This window comes from Onychomys torridus, chromosome 15 (genome assembly GCF_903995425.1).
Source record: "Onychomys torridus chromosome 15, mOncTor1.1, whole genome shotgun sequence".
NCBI classification, from domain to species: domain Eukaryota; kingdom Metazoa; phylum Chordata; class Mammalia; order Rodentia; family Cricetidae; genus Onychomys; species Onychomys torridus.
In genome coordinates this window covers 12,864,399-12,884,244 of record NC_050457.1, presented here as the reverse complement: position 1 = coordinate 12,884,244, position 19,846 = coordinate 12,864,399, and the positions used below count along the sequence as shown (strand labels likewise).

At 35.3% G+C, this 19,846-nt stretch overlaps 1 protein-coding gene across 3 annotated transcripts in view; it reads right to left on the bottom strand.

The window, feature by feature from the left end:
* Positions 1-19,846, bottom strand: part of Edil3 (EGF like repeats and discoidin domains 3) — a 435,127-nt gene that overhangs the window by 157,931 nt on the left and 257,350 nt on the right. The window lies entirely within an intron of this gene.

Sequence of the window (19,846 nt, the reverse complement as noted above, 5' to 3'; positions counted from 1 at the left end):
GAACACTTTACTAGTTTTATGAGAAGAACATTCTAGAGGAATTTACCAGAGTATTTTTATTATGAATTTTTAAAGGTGAGGCAGGCTCCTCATACATTATCTCTCATTCAGCAGAGACTCCCACAGGGTGCTGAGCAGAGAAGAGGCTGGTGAAACAGAAATTCTGACTTCTGCTTCTTCCCAGGTTTATTATTTGTAATAATCAAGAAGATCCTGCTGTTATGTAGTGCCCAGGTTAAACATATTTGTAACACTGTTTCTTGGAAGGAGACATTGCTACAGCTTGTGCCAGCAGCACCTGCGTGTCAGTGGCCCTGCACACACTTCAGGTCTTAAATACAAATTTAAGTCTTCAGCTGCTCAAATGAAAGTGAGCATTAGATACAGTCAACAAAATGTCAATATGGAATAAAATAGCTATTTTCCACACATTGAAACATGATACGTTATTGATATATAATTCAATCTAGTGAATAAACAGATACATATGTTTTTATATGCATATAAAGTTATATTACATTTATATAAACAATTTCATTTCTTTCTTTCTCTCTCTCTTTCTCTCTCTCTCTTTCTCTTTCTTTCTTTCTTTTTTCTTTCTTTCTTTTTTTCTTTCTTTCCTTCCTTCCTTCCTTCCTTCCTTCCTTCCTTCTTTCTTTCTTTCTTTCTTTCTTTCTTTCTTTCTTCCTTTCTTATTTTGAGAAGGGTGAGACAAAGTTTCTCTGTGTAACATCCCTAGCTGTTCTGGAACTTGCTCTGTAGACCAGGCTGGCCTCAAACTCAGAGAGATCTGCCTGCCTCCTGAGTGCTAGGATTAAAGGTGTATACCATCACTGCAAGGCAAAAATATCACCAATTTTTAAAGAAATTAAACAATCACAATAAAACAGATGCTTTCTTTTGTTCTGTTTATAATTTTGTTTGATTTGCTTTTGAGAAATATTTTCTATTTTTTCCTAGACCAGCGTTGAACTTCAGATCCTGCTTCCGGAATTACAGGCATGAGCCATACCTTGCTTTAAATGACTTAAAGAAAAAAATGCCTCTTTCACTGTGGAATGACAATGAAAAACATCTCATCTAGATAGAAGCTTGCATCTTGTAAATGTCATCTAGGCACACTTACATGCTTAATAATATCACAAACCAGGACTCTGGTAGGGGCATCAAGATGCAAACATATCAATTAACCCAAAATGAAACAACCATCATTTTCACTTCTGGAAAATCCTGAACAAAGGGAAAAATGACCTGCTTTTCTTAGAAAGCCTTTTTTTTAAAAAAAAAAAAGTAAAATGTATTTTAAAAGGTAAACAGTCATCTAGCTCAGTCATCATAAGACATAGTCACTATTTTTTTTTTTTTTTTTTTTTTTGTCTTTCGAGACAGGGTATCTCTGTGTAGCTTTGCGCCTTTTCTAGAACTTGCATTGTACACCAGGCTGGCCTTGAACTCACAGAGATCCACCTGCCTCTGCCTCCCAAGTGCTGGGATTACAGGCGTGCACCACCACTGCCTGGCCACTATTTTTAATATAAAGGAGATAAACAGCATAAAGGATACAGAGAAAAAGAAAAGCGGGGGCACAGTGGTATTTTAGGAAGAAAATATATCATTAGCTCAATAGTTTCTTCAATTCCCCAACTCCTCTGTAGCTACAGGAAAGGTGGACTCCGTGAGATATAAATTGTGCTGACAGGGTTACCCGAAAATATCCTTGTAAACATAGTACTTTGAAAATTTATCATTTCAGGTGGGTGTAGTGGTGCATGCTTCTAATCCCAGCAGTAGGGAGGCAGAGGCAGGTGGGTCTCTGTGAGTTCAAGTCCAGCCTGTCTACAGAGTGAGGTCCAGGACAGCCAGGGTTACATAGTAAGACCCTGCCTCAAACGGTGGGGAAAAAAAAGAAAGAAAGAAAAAGAAAAGAAAATTGATTATTTCAGTTAAACCAAAAACTGCAATGAAAATAAAATGTAAACACTCATTTTTATTTTAGAGTTTTTACAGTACATAACTATATCATAAGTATTTTAGGAAAGAAAGCCAAAGTAACAATTAAGTATAAATTAATACATGAAAATTTTAAAGTATGTAAAGCACCTCATTGAATTTTGGCAAATTATCTACTGCTAACTGCCCTTCACTGCAATTCTGGCTGAAAGCATAAAGGGGAATTCAGTTCCAGAATGTGTACTCACTCTAAGCAGAGCTCGCGCATCAAGTGTGTCCTCCTTCACTGACAGCTTCGTCTTCAGGAGTCAGAGAGTCTAGGGTTGGAATTCCTACAGCACCACTTAGCAATGGTGCAAGCCTGGGGAGTTCTCTTAACCTTTCAAAGGTTCTCAGTTTTGCTGCACACTCAGTTACTTTGGAAAGCTCCTTCGACGTCCCAGTGCCAGGACCCATCTTCTACTAACTCATTCAGAATGGTTTGGTATAGGAATCTGGCGTCTTTATTTTTAAAACATTTATATAATATTAATATACCTCAAAGTATACACACTAAGGGATTAATCATCTATGTATCAGAGAGGATGCCACTCACTTACACACTTGTTCAAACAGTCAGGAACAATGCTGACCAAGAACTTCGGAAGCCTATTGCAGCCAGTATGCCTTCAGTGAATTGTACTATTTGTGTTGTTGTTTCACTGCAGTTAAAGAGAGCTGCTATAAAAATTCATGGATGGGTGAAATTGACTTTACTGTAAATACCTAGAGAACCATGGTTTACACATATGCCATAGGTTCAGACAGGTTTAAATCCATCCATCTCTTCTCAGAAATAAAAATGGAGAATAAAACCTACTCATACTCCCATGCAAAATGTTCATTTATAAAAATTATAAATACACACATATGAACAACCATTAATCATACAGTTATGGAAAGTGATTCAAAGCATTGTGTCACTTGGCATCTCCTTAATACCATATCCATCATCAGATATTTTTGTCACTAAAGCATTCAACTTGTCAGACAAAGCTCTTTGCCTGGGGGAAATAGAAACCATGCCTTCTGTAATGAATGAAAATGAAATGAGTCCCCACAGTTTATTGCCAGCCTCGCTGGAAATAAAAATAACTAATTAAATAACCTCCTTTTAAAATAGGTCTGTGTCTGGCAGGCACTTTTCTCTACAGTGAGAAGAAAATAGGGGTCTCTTAGAGAAGAGCCCCATATTAGCACTGTGACCAATCAGATTACAACTTAAAAAAGCACATGCATGATGGATATTTTCAACCAATTTAGTATCGGAACAGTGCTCCACTTAGAATGAAGGAAGATGCTGTTTTAGCTGTTGGGGATTTTGCTGAAGTAATTGGTGATAGATCATTTATTCCAGTGCATACCAGAGAGTACAGTAACCTGCACTTCCTGCTGACCTGAACCCCCTGCTTCCCTCCTCTGTGGTACCCTTTCTGCTTCAGCAAGGCATACACATTAGCAACCAATGTGAGTAAACCGCTTTCATTCACTTTCTCTGATTTCCAATACCACAGACAGGATATACTGAAAAAAAATCATAAATTATGTGTAAACATGACCCTGACCAGAAGGCAGAGATTTCTTTTCAGATAATTATCCATCAATAGAATTAGAAACCAAAAGACTTTTAACCACCTGACACTAAAAGAACATTTCTTTTTTATTACTTCATTTTTGAGATTGTAATGTGGTTATATTACTAACCCTTCCCTTTCCTTCTTCCAACTCCCTCCCATAAGCCCTCCTTGTCATTGTTCAAAACATGGCCTCTTCTTTAATTAATTGTTGTTGTCTATATATGTGTATGTATACACATATACATTCTTAAATACAACCCAGTCAGTCTGTGTAATGTTACTTGTATGTATATAGATGTGTGTGTATACATATATATTCCTAAATATAACCTAATCAGTCTATATAATATCACCTGTATGTATTCATGTGTGTGCATTCATATACAACTCACTCCTCTTTATATGTCACTTTTCTGTATCTCTCTCTCTCTGTGTGTGTGTGTGTATGCATGCATATATTCCTAAATACAACCTGCTCAGTCTTTATGATGTAACTTGTATGAATACACATCTGTGTGTGTGTGTGTGTGTGTGTGTGTGTATGTGTGTGTGTATATATATATTCAGTTTGTATAATGCCACTAGGATGTGTGTATGAATGTACAAATATATGTGTGTATACGCATGTATATCCACATATACAACTGTTGAAACTATATAATGTCACTTGCATGTGCATATGTGTTTACATACAATTCCATAAAACCTGCTCAGTCTATATGATATCACTTACATGTATGTTTTCAGGAAATTTTCTTTACATGTAGTTTTTTTGTCACAAAGAAATGGTGTTGGGTCTATTCTTTCAAGGTTTCATTGTACTATTGGAAAGATATAAAGAGCTAATGGTGTTAAATATTATGTTATAAATAACAAGAGAGTACAAAAACTATGATAATATTAAACAACCATAACAACCATATTTTTCAAAAGTCTGTAATTTTAGTAGAAAGACTGCCCCTGATTATCAATATTGTAATCAGTATGTACAAGACACAAGAGAAATTGGAGAGGTAGCCACAAAAATACCAACAATAAATTGTTTTAATCTGCTTTAGTTATATTATAATCTATAATATATACACTAGCATCTACAATTTGCATGAGTCAAGTTTATTTCACAAACATAGTAATGCAGCCATTACACCATGTGTATTGCAGTAAGCCACCTTTAAACATCTGGATCCAACCCTACTAGCTTTAATCTTTTCTCATTGTCTATTTACAGATTTGCCAAAGTGATTAAATCAACATTGAGTGATTCAGAAGTTCCACACATACAGTGTTTAAAAAAACAAAAAAAAAAAAACAAAATAATTATTTTGAAATCAAGACACACATATGTGTTATTAATTACAGTAATCATTTATTGCTGTGCATAACTTCATCATAGCTCAAGACCTCATGGTCTGTGCAGCTGCTGACTGCTTCTCACATGGCTCACTTTAATCAATATTAAATTCCTGTATGCTAAGAAAATCATGTGAAAATCTCACTACTTCAGACTCCTGAATCCATACTTTTAAATAAATGATAAATATTCAGAAGTTGATGGTCAACTTATTAGGTGCTTACTCTTTACCTTTTAGTAATGCCATATTACATACCTCAGAATAAATTTTACTCAGAAGCCAGTATCTGAAATGGTTTTTTAATCATTATCTATCATTTTCACTTGTCACATTCTTCCTCAAATCTCAGTTACTTGTGTCAATCCTGGTATACAAAAAAACCCTCTTAAGTCCATATTATAATGTTAAAAAAGCACTTGTATGTTCTTCTTCACACATATATTTTTTGATATCAACTTATAAAAGTGTGTCTGACTTCCATGTAACATTATACTTGTCTTATGACATGTTTTTGTATTTGGTTCTTCCCTGCTAGACTGACTGGTATACTCCCTGAATCACTCATAGTGACTGGCACTAAGAGATACTCAAATATATAACTGGATCATTTGATCAAGGCTCAAATAACGGATGGCATCTCCCTTCACATCATTCTCCATTTCACTATGAGTGCATTTTCACCTCAGTCCCAGACTTTTATATCTATCTTCCTTCATAACCACTATTAGGAGAAGTACTGTCTAGACATACTGGTTCCCTCTAGATGAACATACTGTGCCACTTACCTGCTCCCCTCAAAAGTATATGTTATTATTTGGTCACGATAAGGATTGTGATATGACATTTTACAGATATTTAAGCAGAGTGCAGAACCTATAGAAATGATAATCTGGACCTTTAGCCACCAGTTTACAAAATTTATATTAATAAATGAGAAGACAGATCTGTAGTGGGTAGGCATTCCAGCCATGACCCGGAAGTTGCAATCCCCATTGAGGCTTTGGTAATGGTCATGCCCACAAGATGGGGCTGAGGGAGGATGCTGAAGACCCAGGATCGAGAGGAGAGGTTTCTCTTGGTTCTGGGACCCTGGACGCTGGAAGCAGACCGAGCAGAGTTCACCCTGCAACCTATCCCTTCATTTGTAAGTTACCCCACAAAATAAACCTCCCTTTTAACTACGTGGAGTGGCCTTAATAATTTCACCAATACATGTCAATTCATTTTGTAATCTTTGTTCCTGCTGTTTCTGCCACCGACTGTAGATTAAGGTTAGTCACAATTCACACATCATTCTACCTTGCGATTGGGGACATAATGAAATGACTCTGGATAGTGAAGCTTTCAACCAAGTTAAAGACCAGAGTTTGATGACTACAACTCACAACATGAAGGAGATAATTGACAGCAAGTTGACTTCTGACATTTACATATGTGGTAATGTATGTATTTCCCTTATTGTATTGCATTAAAAATAAATGCAATAAAAGTTATATATGTGTGTGTGTGTGTGTGTGTGTGTGTGTGTGTGTGTGTGTGTGTATGCACACACACATATACATACATATATATGTATGGGGGAGTTAGGAAAAGAACACAGGTCAGTTAATAAAGCCCTGTCTAGGCAAGCATGAGGAAGAGATGAAATTCCATGATTTCAAGCTTAGTCTGAACCCCAGTGCACCTCTGGTGAGACGTGTGCCAGAAACAGGAGAATGCCTGGAGGCTTATGGGTTAGCCAGCCCGGCACACGCACAAGTGACCAACAGAAAAACTGTCTTAAGCAAAGTCAAAGACAAGGACCGACAAGTTGTCCTCTCACTGTCACACACTGCAGTGTACCAAGTCCTCACAAATCAAATGTGGGTGCGCACGCACGCGCGCGCACACACACACACACACACACACACACACACAATGCTTTGCCTCTTTGCACAGTTCACAGGTAAAACATTTCTTACTTCAGTAAGGTAGAGAATAATTACATTGCAGGACACAGCCTAGTGGGATCATGTTTAAAATTGGCATCATTTCATGTCTAGAGAAGCCTAAGCAAGGACGATTGTGAATGAATGCGTACCTCATGGATTTCTACCGCTTGCTGTTTAGCTTCCTCTAAGTATAGGGGCCATTTTCATACTTCTCCAATTAGGAAAGACCGTGATGACATTTAAACAAAACATTACTTTTGTTTAACAGAGTAGCACAGAATATATGGGAGAGGCAACTTTTTGCAATGTTACCACATAGAACATGAAATTAGACCATAAGTGTCCTACTAACAAGATGAAAGGTCATCCATAATTTCCAAATTATTAGCATTATTTATCATGTGCTTTATGTCTTAACTTGGGTTTTTGTTTGTTTTCAAAGTTTTCTTTCTGGTTCTTTTTTTTTAAAATTTACATAACAATCATTAGAATGATAAGAAACTACTAGTTAAACATTTATGTGCTCAGGAATAGGATAACCCTCACACTCCCATGGTCTACTATCATCACACTAATGTTTATCCCAGGCTCATCATCGGCACTTAAGATTTCTAAAATTAATATGAGTAAAATCGTTCAGTTACTTATATGTACCTTCCCACCTTACAGTCATTTAGAAAGTGAGTTTTTATTCTTCATTTTTATAAGCATGGCTAATGAACAGCGTGGGTTACTAACTGCAACACTAGTTTTGAAACTATCTTGTACTATGTGGCTAAAGTGAAAAGGTACGGAAGAAAAATCTCTTCATCCATTAATAAAAGCAGTCTTGTTACGGCATTCCTTGGCCAGGCTGCTAGTGAGATTTCAAAAACTCTATAATTACATTTTGGTGAGGAGAGAAGCTGAGAGTAGACTGTAAAACAGTGGCCGTCTTTCATTTTTATGTTGCTAAAAAGTATAAGACGAACATGAAAAATATTCTAATTTTCACTTTTAAAACTTCAGCTTAATTTAGATTAAATAGTTGTCTCTTCATACATTTAAATATGTGACTCTCTGTTTCTCATTTTTCAAAATTATAGCAGACAATGCTTAGTTCTCTTTCTCCCTCTTCCTTGCTCTGTTTTCTGTCTGTGTTTGTGTGTGCCCCTCTTGGGGTATATAAATATTGTTAAAGTCAAAGATATATTAGGTACCCACTCAAATGCCCAAATATAGCTTGTACAATATATCCATGCAGGTATTTTAATTGATGTTGAGGGGAAGGCAGTGAACACAATGAGAAAATGTCTATAAATGTTCACTCCTGAGAAATTGAAATCAGAGGAAAGATTTGGCACACCAAGGCAAGGCCGACACTGACAATAATTAAATGTAATAAGTAAATATTCTGTGCATGGCCTTTGGTGATATGCTGCTGTATTTAGAAGATTTGAATGGATTCCATCTATAACATGAAGGAATTCAAAACATAATTTTGTGTTTCTAAGTATTTTTCTGATATTCCTTAATTTTAATGATAAAAAATTTAATAGATTTCTGAGATATTACCCCTCTTTGTAAAGTGGATGAGAGTTTTCAATCAGAATGTACCTTAGACTACAACTGTGCCCTCTCATGTTGGCATATTAATTTCAGTGCAAAAATTTTGCATATTACTTAAAATTATTTTAAGATGAAATACCACAGTGACTCACAGAACATAGAACATTTACCTTTTATGATTATACCAGGCACTATAATGATAAATTAATAGTAGCTTCTTTTCAATATTTGTCAAGTTCTGCATATTTAATGAGGTCAGAGAAGCATGTACAAGGAACCTGTCAAACTAATGCTTAAATATATCCCCAAAGCTGGCATTTTTGCATGCTAAGAAAAAGAGTTAAAAAGCACCTATAAATTATTTTTCTACTCAGATGGATTTTAAACCCTGACTGTTATTGTACATTGTCAGTAATATCATCATGTATAACCTGGTGACGTACTGAACCTCTTTAAGTACAAATATTGTTATATTTGAGAAATTTCAATAAATGAAGCTTAGCATTTGTGTAACCAAAGTAATAGAATAAGAATGCGAGAATAAAAATTTCTGTCAGTGTATTTGACACAGAACTGATAATAGAGGAATAGAGGAGCATGACACAAAGTTAAGTGATTTCACAGTTTTCTTCACAGTTTGGGTTTACATGTAATTTGAAGATGATCCTCTTTTTATCCAGGTAAATTTATCCAGAGAAGCCAGACAATGGTCATGACAACAATATTTCATGTCTTAGTATCAAAGATCATGTATTAATGTATTTTGATATAAATCTCAGCATGTAACATGAAGTCTTTGCAAAATCCTGAGTTGTTAGACCATCAGTCACTTATACTTTAAACCTGTGTCCATCTAAATTAACGTTGTTAAATAAAAAGTCTAAGCAATTGACAGAAACATAGATTTGGGAAACACACACCACATTAAACATGTGTAGGTGTAACTGAATCTAATATTTAAAAAGGAATTACATTTTAAAGATATAATTACACACTTAGTCCTAAATTAATGACTTAAAACTGATACACAATTAATTACAAGTCATTTACAGATGATGGGAGAGAGCTCAGGGATGAAGAGCACTGGATGCTGTGGCAGATGACCTGAGTTCAATTCCCAGCACGCACATGGTGGCTCACAGCCATCTGGAACTCTAGGTCTTCTTCTGATTGCCACAGCATGTGGCACACATGCAGGCAATGCATTATCACACACAAAATAAAATAAACACACTTTCAAAAAATCATGTACTGATATGCATTCCTTCCTGTACTCTGGTAATGAGTCCACATCTACTTATTGTTGAGGTGATGATTCTGAACCACTGACACTTTTTTATGAACTCATACGCAGGTGTGTTATTATGCAGCAACTGTGTGAAAGACCCTAGAAATAAAATAACTCAATTACTCTTAACCTCTATGTGGATGATTGATTAAGAGATTCCAAAAGAGCAGGGGTGTGGCACGGAAGGCATGGTATGGGTGTGTTTTTAGTTGGACTCCCTTTGTCCTTTAGAGTTAATAGATGATCTGCTCTCCACACATGTTAGAACTTTCTAAACCTGCTCTCTGAGTTCATACAAAGATCAATCTTGTTAGTAAGACTCTTCTAAACATAATGAAAAAATACTCCATTTTTCCCCCCTTAGGTATTCCATACATAGAGATAGAAACAAAACTCAGTAGAGAAAAGAGGAGTTGGCAGACATTGACATTCAGTGAAAATGCTCAGGGACAGGTCTTATCTCCAAAACCTTCATTCACATCATACAGAGAAAACCTATCTGGTTTACAGATAAACCATGGATTCAGGATTTAAACTCAGTTCTCTGACAAAGGCTCCTTTGTTTGCTGGTGTTATTGACAGATCTTTCTCAGAACAACACCTTTGCATGAGTTGAATAAAATACAAGGAAACACAAAGTAACTATCAACGTGCTTTAAAAAGTGTAATATATAAATATCGACTAAAACATAAAGAACTAATAACTGGTTTGATAAAATTTATATGAAGAAACAAGATCCCTGACACTTCTGGATATTTAAATCAAGTATAATGTGAAATGAAAATGTATGTGATATCTGCTACTGATCAAGTCATAGATTCTGCTAATATTGTAGGTGGTCATTTCCAATATTCATGGGATTAGATTTAGTTTCCTAGAGCAATCTTTGCCCAGCAATCACAAGGCTCTCAGTTTAGTCTTCATCACTAGAAAAAAAAAAAAAAAAAAAAAATATATATATATATATATATATATATATATATATATATATATATATAATTTATGCTCTAATTGGGTAACTATTAAAAATTTAAATGTATGAAGTTTTTTTCAAGTACCTTTGTCTATTCATAATTTGAGGCCCTCTCCCTAGATTAAAAACTTAGTAGAAAGTATTATAATGAATGAGACCAATAATGTAGTTAGTAGTAGATGGTGTTTGTGTTCTGTTGAACCCAAAGCTTTTTCCATAAATTGTCACCAACATGATTGCCCAAACAATGTGTTAAACAAGGATGACACCAATTGACATGCCCAAGTGGAGAGGAAAAGTCCACGAGACCTCCACCCTACATAAAGAACTATAGGCAACTGAGGAGAGCTGGGAGTGGGAGAGATGGTCTTCCATAAGGAAGAGCACAACAATTGCTTTTCCAGTGTCAGATGATCAGCCCTGAAAGCAGACACACAAATAACATTATCCAGACTGAGCATGTTTTCTGTACCAGTTGCCACAGAGACTGAAACATGCCACCCTGTGGAGAAGCTCCTTAAGCAGGAAGGTAAACAATCAAAACAGTTTCAGTGAGTCCCTGAAACTGACCAGATTCTCTCGGCCTTTCCCTTCCATAATAAGCAATAAAAGCTGCAAAGAAGACTCAGATAGGGCAAGCTGCAGAGTCAACTCTGAGACCAGATCAGTGGTCTGGAAGAAACAGACCCCAGCAGAGCAACACAGAAGAGATTTAGACAAACTGAGTTACTTGGCATTGATGGTCTTCTTCCTATTGAGCTGACTGCAGACTGTGCAGTGCTCTAGGTTCCCAGCTGTGTGAACTGCCACCCGTGCTGGGGTGGGCCTTGGTGACACAGCTATCTTTGAGTCAATTCTGTACCTGTAAGTGACCCCTCACCTGTATTTCTGCAAGTAACATCAATAAAACTTATTGCTTCGTAGCATTGGACTTTGGTGATATCTGTACTTGGTCTGTCTGTCCTGGGATCCCTGTCTGGGGTGAGTAGACCTGTGTTACATATCGCAGGAACAGTTCTGTCATGCAACAGCAGGTTATAATTAGGAATAAATGTGCAAATACATATATGTATGCAATAACAATTAGAGAATAAAAAAGACCATGAACTTGAAGGAGAGCAGGTAAGGGCATATGAGTTTGGAAGGAAGAAAGGCTAGTGATAATGTTATCATATTATAATCTCAAAAATATAATAATTGAAAAATAAAAAAAGAAGACTATTAGTTATCCTAGAATACAGGAATAATTGTGTTGGAAAAGGAGATGGTATTATCAAGTTACTATTTAGTAAATATGAAGTAATATTTATAAATAAGTAGTCATTTAATACTTATTTACCAAATTGTGTGTCTGTTTGAGTGTACTAAAGAAAATGTAAAGTGAATTTTGCTTGGATCAAGCCAACACAGCTATCTCAGGATTTCTCTGAGTTCAGAACTGCATTTTCCTTGCTGAGCGCTTTGTGGTTGGGTAATAATCCTGTGCAGTTATAGGCTTCCTTCTATGACTCTGGTTCTCTCCATTTTTCTTGTCAGAATAGTTTATTTTCTGTCCTGCCCCAGTTTTCCTTGAAGTTTCGAATTGCACTCACTGACTTCTCACTGGCTTCATTCTTTTTATAGAACCACAGTCCTCAAGTTCAATTTGCTTTTACACTGGATATTTTATGTGTCTGTTCCTTTAGAGTTCTAAAAAGAAAGTGTATTATTGACCAGATAAAGCTATTGGGTGACTATTATGAAATTTATTTTTACGACCTTGGCTGCTTTAATGACTCTTTAGAGTTTAAGAAATGCTCAGAGTAGCATGCCCCATAACCTGGGAGGTTCTCTGTGGTTATTATTTCTGACTTACACCTGCTCAGTCTAGACAGTCAATGTAGTGTGCTTCTCTACCACCCACCGAAGTTACATAAGAGCTTTTTATGGCTTGAGGCACCCATGTAGAAGTTCTTAGGCTCCATTTTATTGGCCAACACTTTTGAAACATTATTTTCTTTGTTCTTTCTTTGTTGGTTTTCCTTTCTTCTTTCTGAGTATTATTTTGTCTTGATTTTGAGTGTTTGAAATGTGATGTCATTTTACCTAGGGTGAACCTGTACCCATGGCATACACAACCAAGGGTAACTGTGAACTACTGAGCTTTCTGTTTCTATCTCCTACATGCTAAGGTAATGGGCACATGGGACCACATCCAGCCTCAGATTACTTTTCCATTGTGGTTTTACACACACACACACACACACACACACACACACACACACACACGCCATTCAGTCCTCTCACTTTTCCATTATTTTTTAATTCCTGTGTTTTAATGGACATGATTGTAGAAGTATATTAATAGTATTTTGCTATCCAAAACATCTTAGTTGAAATGTACCATTTATAATTTTACTGATTTTATACTTTGAAGCAAGTAAACAAATAAAAATATTTTTATACAAGCAGATTCTCCAGGTTGGATAACATTTCTAATCCACTTCAAATGTAGCTAGCTCTTAATTTCACTTCATTTTATATTTTTTGCACATGATTGATTTCCACAGTTCACATATCCCCAAAAGTGTACTGTGCATGATGTGTACTTTTTTTTTAAGTTGTGTTGTAAGGAATTGGATTGGTTTATGTGTGAAGAAAAGGCACAACCCTCCCAGTTGAAAGGTCAGTACCAATCTGAATAGGGTGCTCTGGTCTTCATATCTGAATTTTATCACCTAAGGGTCTCCAGGGAATGGCCCACATCTTAATAACTGGCAACCTTACTTCCTTCAGATGTCCTAATTACACTGCTGAATTCTCCATGCCTAGGCAGAAAGAAGTTTATTGTGCCTGTATCTCTTAGTAGATGCAGAATGCCCTGATGTCAGAACTGCACATTTGGCCTTGGCAGGTTTTGTTATATACTGCTGATAATAGTGCCTTCAAAGCATTCTGACACCACTGAAAACCTTGGGTAGGAATCATGCACGTTGCTTCTGTCACTGTTAAATTTAGCTCCAGGTTGCCAGTAACATTTATTGCACCTATTTGAAATCCATGAGCGCTCAGGAAAGAACACTATCATTTGGGTTGTGTAGGGTCATCTATTTCCTTTCTCCATCTAAAAAAGGCATGCACCCCTGCTGCTAATGGTCATGATAACACAGGAAATCATTGCGGGTTTGGGTCTAATTTCCTCACGAGGACTTACAATGATCATAAGAGCCTAAATTTGTCCTATGTGTCCAAGAGTGCCTTACCATTGTGTGTAGAGGACAAGTGCAATGTCAATGTTTGTTGGCAAAAGTCTGTCACACAAATCATATTTTTACCAGGTCCCAGGTTTCTAGACTTCTTTTCTAATAGTCTTCTTGTGCAATTTTCTCACTTTTGATTTTGCATATGCTTTAAGTTCTTTGATAATTTCACATGCACAAGCCCAATTGATAATTGAAAGAATTTTTATTTTTAATCTGAGAAAAGTAAATAAAAGGCTAAATTAATATTCTGAAATATATGAAGTGTAACAATAGAGGAATATTGCCATAAGTTAAAATTTAAAGTTATTTTGTGATGTTTCATTAATTATTTGCAACCCAATATTAAACTCTGGAGAAATGAGAGCATGATTCAATTTGTTAGAGGTATTTGATGAGTCCTAGAAAATCTACATGAACAAGTTTCTTATATTTGTTTCTCTTTTATTTCCTTATCCTTTTAAGGACCAGTGGAGTCTTCTCCTTAAACAACACATTTTGTAGGATGTAATTTATTAGAGAACAAGTCTTATGAGAACATTGTGGGAGTCCTGATGGTGCTGAGCCTGCCTCTGTATGTCTGGCCGTATACTGGCTTCACGGCCATCTCAGATGACCACTTCTCAGCCAGCCTGCCTTTAGTTTCATCTGTATTAAACTTGGCAAATCCCCCCTTCTTTAAGATATGGGTCTTCTGCTGGCTATGGAACTGATGCTTGGTCCTGTGCAGAGCCTGGGTCACCATGTTCCTTACTCTGCAACTTGGTTTGGGAGAAAATGGTAACCCAAAGAGTGGGAACCCTGGTCACTGCATACTTTGGCCTCTCGAATGAATCTCTCTTGCCTGCCTAGGGCTTGGAACAACCTCTCCTTGATGGAGTTTCAGTGGAAAGAATGGATCTGTATTAAAACATAAAATCCACATTTGTTTGTATAAAAGCTTCCTAGGCATCCATTGACCTTTGCCTAGGTCTGTGGTGTGGATGTTGGTACAGGGGACACTTCACCTAAAGCAAAATGCTTGTTCTTTCATTGCAGGTAACAGCAGGCTGGGTATTGGCCCACAGTGGCACTAAGCTAGTCCGTAGTCACTATGTCAATGAAAAGGCTATGTTTGCTGTTACGTCTTTTCTTTGAACTTCTTATTTCCAACGTCCTCTCTCTTTTTGCTTAGTTAAAATCAGCTTTTTTTTGGTCTCACCTAAAGTGTTTATTCTCTAATGCCTTTGTTGTGGTGTGTCTTATTTGTTTCCATGGCAATCGTCAGTTTTGATAATCATAGTCTATATCATTCTTCTTCATATCATTAATCTGTGCAATGCATGACAGTCAAAATTGATTCCATTCAGACTTTTGTTACTCCCTAGCTCAGAAGGAAGGTAGCTTGATGTAATTGGAGAACAAATTAATTTATTCACAGATGTCATATCAAAATGCTTCAATAAACATTTGTCTCTCATTCATTTCATCACATACTTGAATGCAATCTGATTTGTTTGCTTTTATTCACATTTAACTTCTTTTCAAATACTGATTTGGAAATTGACTGATTTATGTAAAACCTATTTTACATAAAATTTATTTTGAAAATATACCTTTCATTTGTATCCATTCATCTCATGAGCATATACTAATTGCACAGAGAAAGGGTTTTATTATGGAATTTTCCATACACATTCATTATATTTACTAACCGTTACTCTCCCTTATTTTCTCTCCCCACTCTTATTGGTAACTTGCCTCTTCCTAAATACTTCTAATATTACTAGTCTCTAGCTCACCTTAGCCATTGTAGTTACCATCAAGAAGAACATGACACCAAATACTGATGAGGATTCAGGGGAAAAGAAATTGTATACACAGGGTTGGTGGATATACAAACTGCTGCAGCCACAACTGGGGATGGTGCTCACAAGAGTCGAAGCATAGAATGGGTCTGTTTACCTATCAACAGATGAATGAGTAGAGAAAATGCAGTATAAATGCACAACTAACTTTTAATTTGCCATCAGGAAAAATTCATTCGTGTCATTGCAGGGGAATTGTTGGAAATGGGGCCAAGAATCAAAAGAGAAATACAATATTTCTCTAATATAAGATACAAGTTTCAGGCATACGCCTTTAATCCCAGCACTCGGGAGGCAGAGGCAGGTGGATCTCTGTGAGTTCAAGGCCAGCCTGGGCTACAGAGCAAGATGCAGGATAGACACCAAAACTACACAGAGAAACCCTGACTAGAAAAATAAAAAGAGAAGATACAAGTTTCAATAAAAATTCTTTTAAAAACCATTTAAATAGCAGATAAAAACAAAAATCACATATTAAATATAGCATGATATGTTTTAATGCCTACATATATTGTAAAATGTCCAAATCATGTTAAATGTATCTCTTCAGATAACAGTCATTTCTTCTAGATAGAAACATCAAAGTCTTCTAAGTATTTGAAATATTATGTTATTTGTATCTCTAGTCACTCCAATACCTCATTGCTCTCCAGAACTTGTTTTTCCACAACTTGTTGTCTTTCTCCAGCCATCCCACAACATCATATTCTAACCTATACTGTTCTCAACTTCCATAGGTCAGTCTTTTTATGATTAACATATGTAGAGCTTACACGGCCCTGGACTCTCTGGATCATTTTACTGTTTGATTTCTTGAGTGCTATATAATATAAACCATATAGATACCAATCTTTATCATGCAAGAAAATAACACATTATTTACTACATGTATATTACTTATGCTACCCATTCACTAAGGTATTTGAATAAAGACCACTGATAGCTTAAAATAACCATAAACACACAAACACAAATGAATAATTAGGGGTTTGTGGCTTAGAAAACACACTGACTTTATATTTTAAAGAAAGAAGGGAAAAGTTAGTAAGTGATGTTTCCTATATTCAGTTCATTTGGTTTAAGAGTATTTATCCTTGTAAACATGGAAGTGCCTTAGGATTTTCTTATCTCATGCTCCTTAAAAATCAAGTCACCTGAGGCATTATTGCTGACTTCTACATGCCCTGTTCTCAATCATGTATACTCAGTTATTAAACATGGGTGAATTGAGAATGTAATAAAAATTTAAATTAAATAAAGTTATAATAGATATTTAAAGATACCATGAGGGTTCATTAATATTATCATTTGTAATAAGTAAAAAAATTCTTGTGACATTGTTTATTGTGTTTATTGATATAAATACTTGATATATGCTATGAATGTACTGTCCACAAGTAGAAATCCATTTATAGATAAGGAATCTGAGGCTCAAAAGCAGTAATTAGCTTCTTCATAGTATAATAAAAGGAATAACAGGAATGAACATTTGAATCCCAGGTCAATTTGAATACAAATCTGTGTTCTCTCCTCCAGTTTTGCCACCACTGCCTAAGGTTAGTCTTCAAATGTAAGTGCTTGCAAGCATGTGATACAGCAAACTCATTCCTCTGTCCCACAAGTGGCAGGATCAAGTTCTATGCAGGGTTACAGATTCTGCAGCGGCAGCTAGCTGCAATTGAGGCCAAACTATAGTTTACTAACCATGAATATCTAAGGAAATTACTTAATCATTCCCTAACTTCATTTTCTCCTTAAAGTGGAACTAGAAATAGATAGAACCTATTTCAAATGTTGCTGAGAGGATCAAGTAAGTCAGTTTCTGAATTATTTAGCAGAGGGTTTGACATGAATTACTATCTGAAATTAAAATCAGCATTATTATATGACCACGGGTGAAAGATACAGTTCATTAAAAATGTTTGTCATTAAAAATTATCTTCATAAGATCATTGATCAAGTGTTAAGGGTATAACATACATTTCACATGTATTTATAAAATATTTGAGTACTTTTCACTGAGTAAGCCTGTGTTAACAGAAAGATATCTGCTCATACACACTAGTAGAAAAAGACAAATGTGCACAAGTACAAGTAAAAAGTAGATATTATATGCACTTGGCTATTTGTAATATTACTTCATTTGTTAGTGAATGTTTCAGTTGCAGCTGCTCAAAATTGAAAGTAAGAAAATCTAATTTTTAATTTTGAAGATATGTCCACATAGATTATATTTTGTTATATTCATAGGTGAATTTTTAAAGTGAAGGTCTGTGGAATTACCTACACCATTTTGTTCATTTGAAAAGCTATATCAGTTTGACATTTTTCCAAACATCACCTTATTTTCTACTAAGGTTTAGTTTTTGTTTTTAATAAGATCCCATGAAATCATCTAAGTCTTAATTGTTTCAGGCATAATGTTTGGGAGTTGCATTATAGATGCTCTATGGGTAACTATTTTAATTTCCACAAATAGTGTCAGTGATGAAAATGCAGTTGAGTGCCATTCCTGACATTTAATCATATCATATTTAAACACTCAAGAGGGAAATGCATATGATTATTGTGAACCACAAAAACCAACAAATAAATCAAGTCCAGTTATTTTTAGATTAGTTAACTAATATGCTCTCAATTTCCATTGCAATATTGTGGTTTAAATATACCATTCAGTTAAACACAATGACAAGACATCTCTATTCTCATGAGGATGGGTTTATCATTGCAGAACGCCATCATTTCTCTCCAGGCTGTTTAGGAAAATGGCCTCCTGAGCTCTTGAGCTTGTCATTTAAAATAACCAAGGGAATCTACATGAAGACTTTAATTAGAGAAATCTTTGTGATACTGTAATAAATATTATAGGAACATCTAAGTGATATTCATGTCAATCAAAAGTAATTTCATTAGAAATAAAGAACAATGAATCTTAATCAAGTCTTACAATAAATAAATGAAAAATAATACATGGTAAAGCAAGTGTTTTGTGTGAACTATATAAAAATCTAACCTGAAATTATTTATTTTTCCTTAACCCATCTATACATATAGTTAATAAACAACTGCTAATAATATATTGGAAAATACTGTTAGACAGCTGTGACACCTGAGAGGCAATTTTTCATGTCAAATGTTGCCTTTTACTGGGGGAAGGAGACAATAAGAAATGATTTTGCTATATATAATCCTGGCATGCCTGAAATTTACTTTGTAGATCAAGTAACTAAATTTTTAGGAATTTTCTGCCTTCATAGACTGCATTTTAGGATTAAAGGCATGATCCATCAAGCCCAGAGAAGAGCTCATTCTCAATATATGAAATAATTATATTTTATTCAAACTTTAAAACAAGTGATTTGCAAGATGACAACTTCATATTTGTATATCAAATCATAAAAGATAAGATATAAATTTATTTCTCATTAAGCAATAATGCATTAAAGCTAGACTAAATGAGCCATACTTTATGATAAATAATTCATATATTTATTTTTATATTTATTAACTTTGCATTTTAATATCTTGATTTGGTTTAACTAAAATGAATAAATATTTTTATATTTAAATGTGCTATGTCACTAATGTTGTTTTTGTTTGTTTGAATTTTTTAAATTAGACTTTACAAAGTCAGTCAGCCTAACATATAGGTAATGAGACAAGTTCATCAATGTTGATAATCCAACCAAGACCCTGCTCTCTACCCCCACAACGAAATCAAGTGCTGTTCACTCAACTATATACACAGTCCTTAAAATGTTTGCATTTATGTTGAAGTCTTGTTAGTAGCAGTAGTTGCTCAATCATAGCATTCAAATATTACTGTTATTTGAAATGAATGATAAGTGAGTGATGTAAAATAATCCAGATGTGCCTTTAGAGGAATAGCTGCAGAAGAGAAACAAGTTCTCCTTTATCATTCTTATTTCAATTTGTTTATATAAATACACTGCAAGACAGAGATAGGCAGCATGCACTAACACTATAAATTCATTTGCAGGACCCTCAGTTTAAGGGAACCTAAAGGACTCTCAGTTTAAAGGAACTGGGAAGCCAGAGACCTACCTGCCACTTACACTGTAAAAACTAGGGAAAACTGTA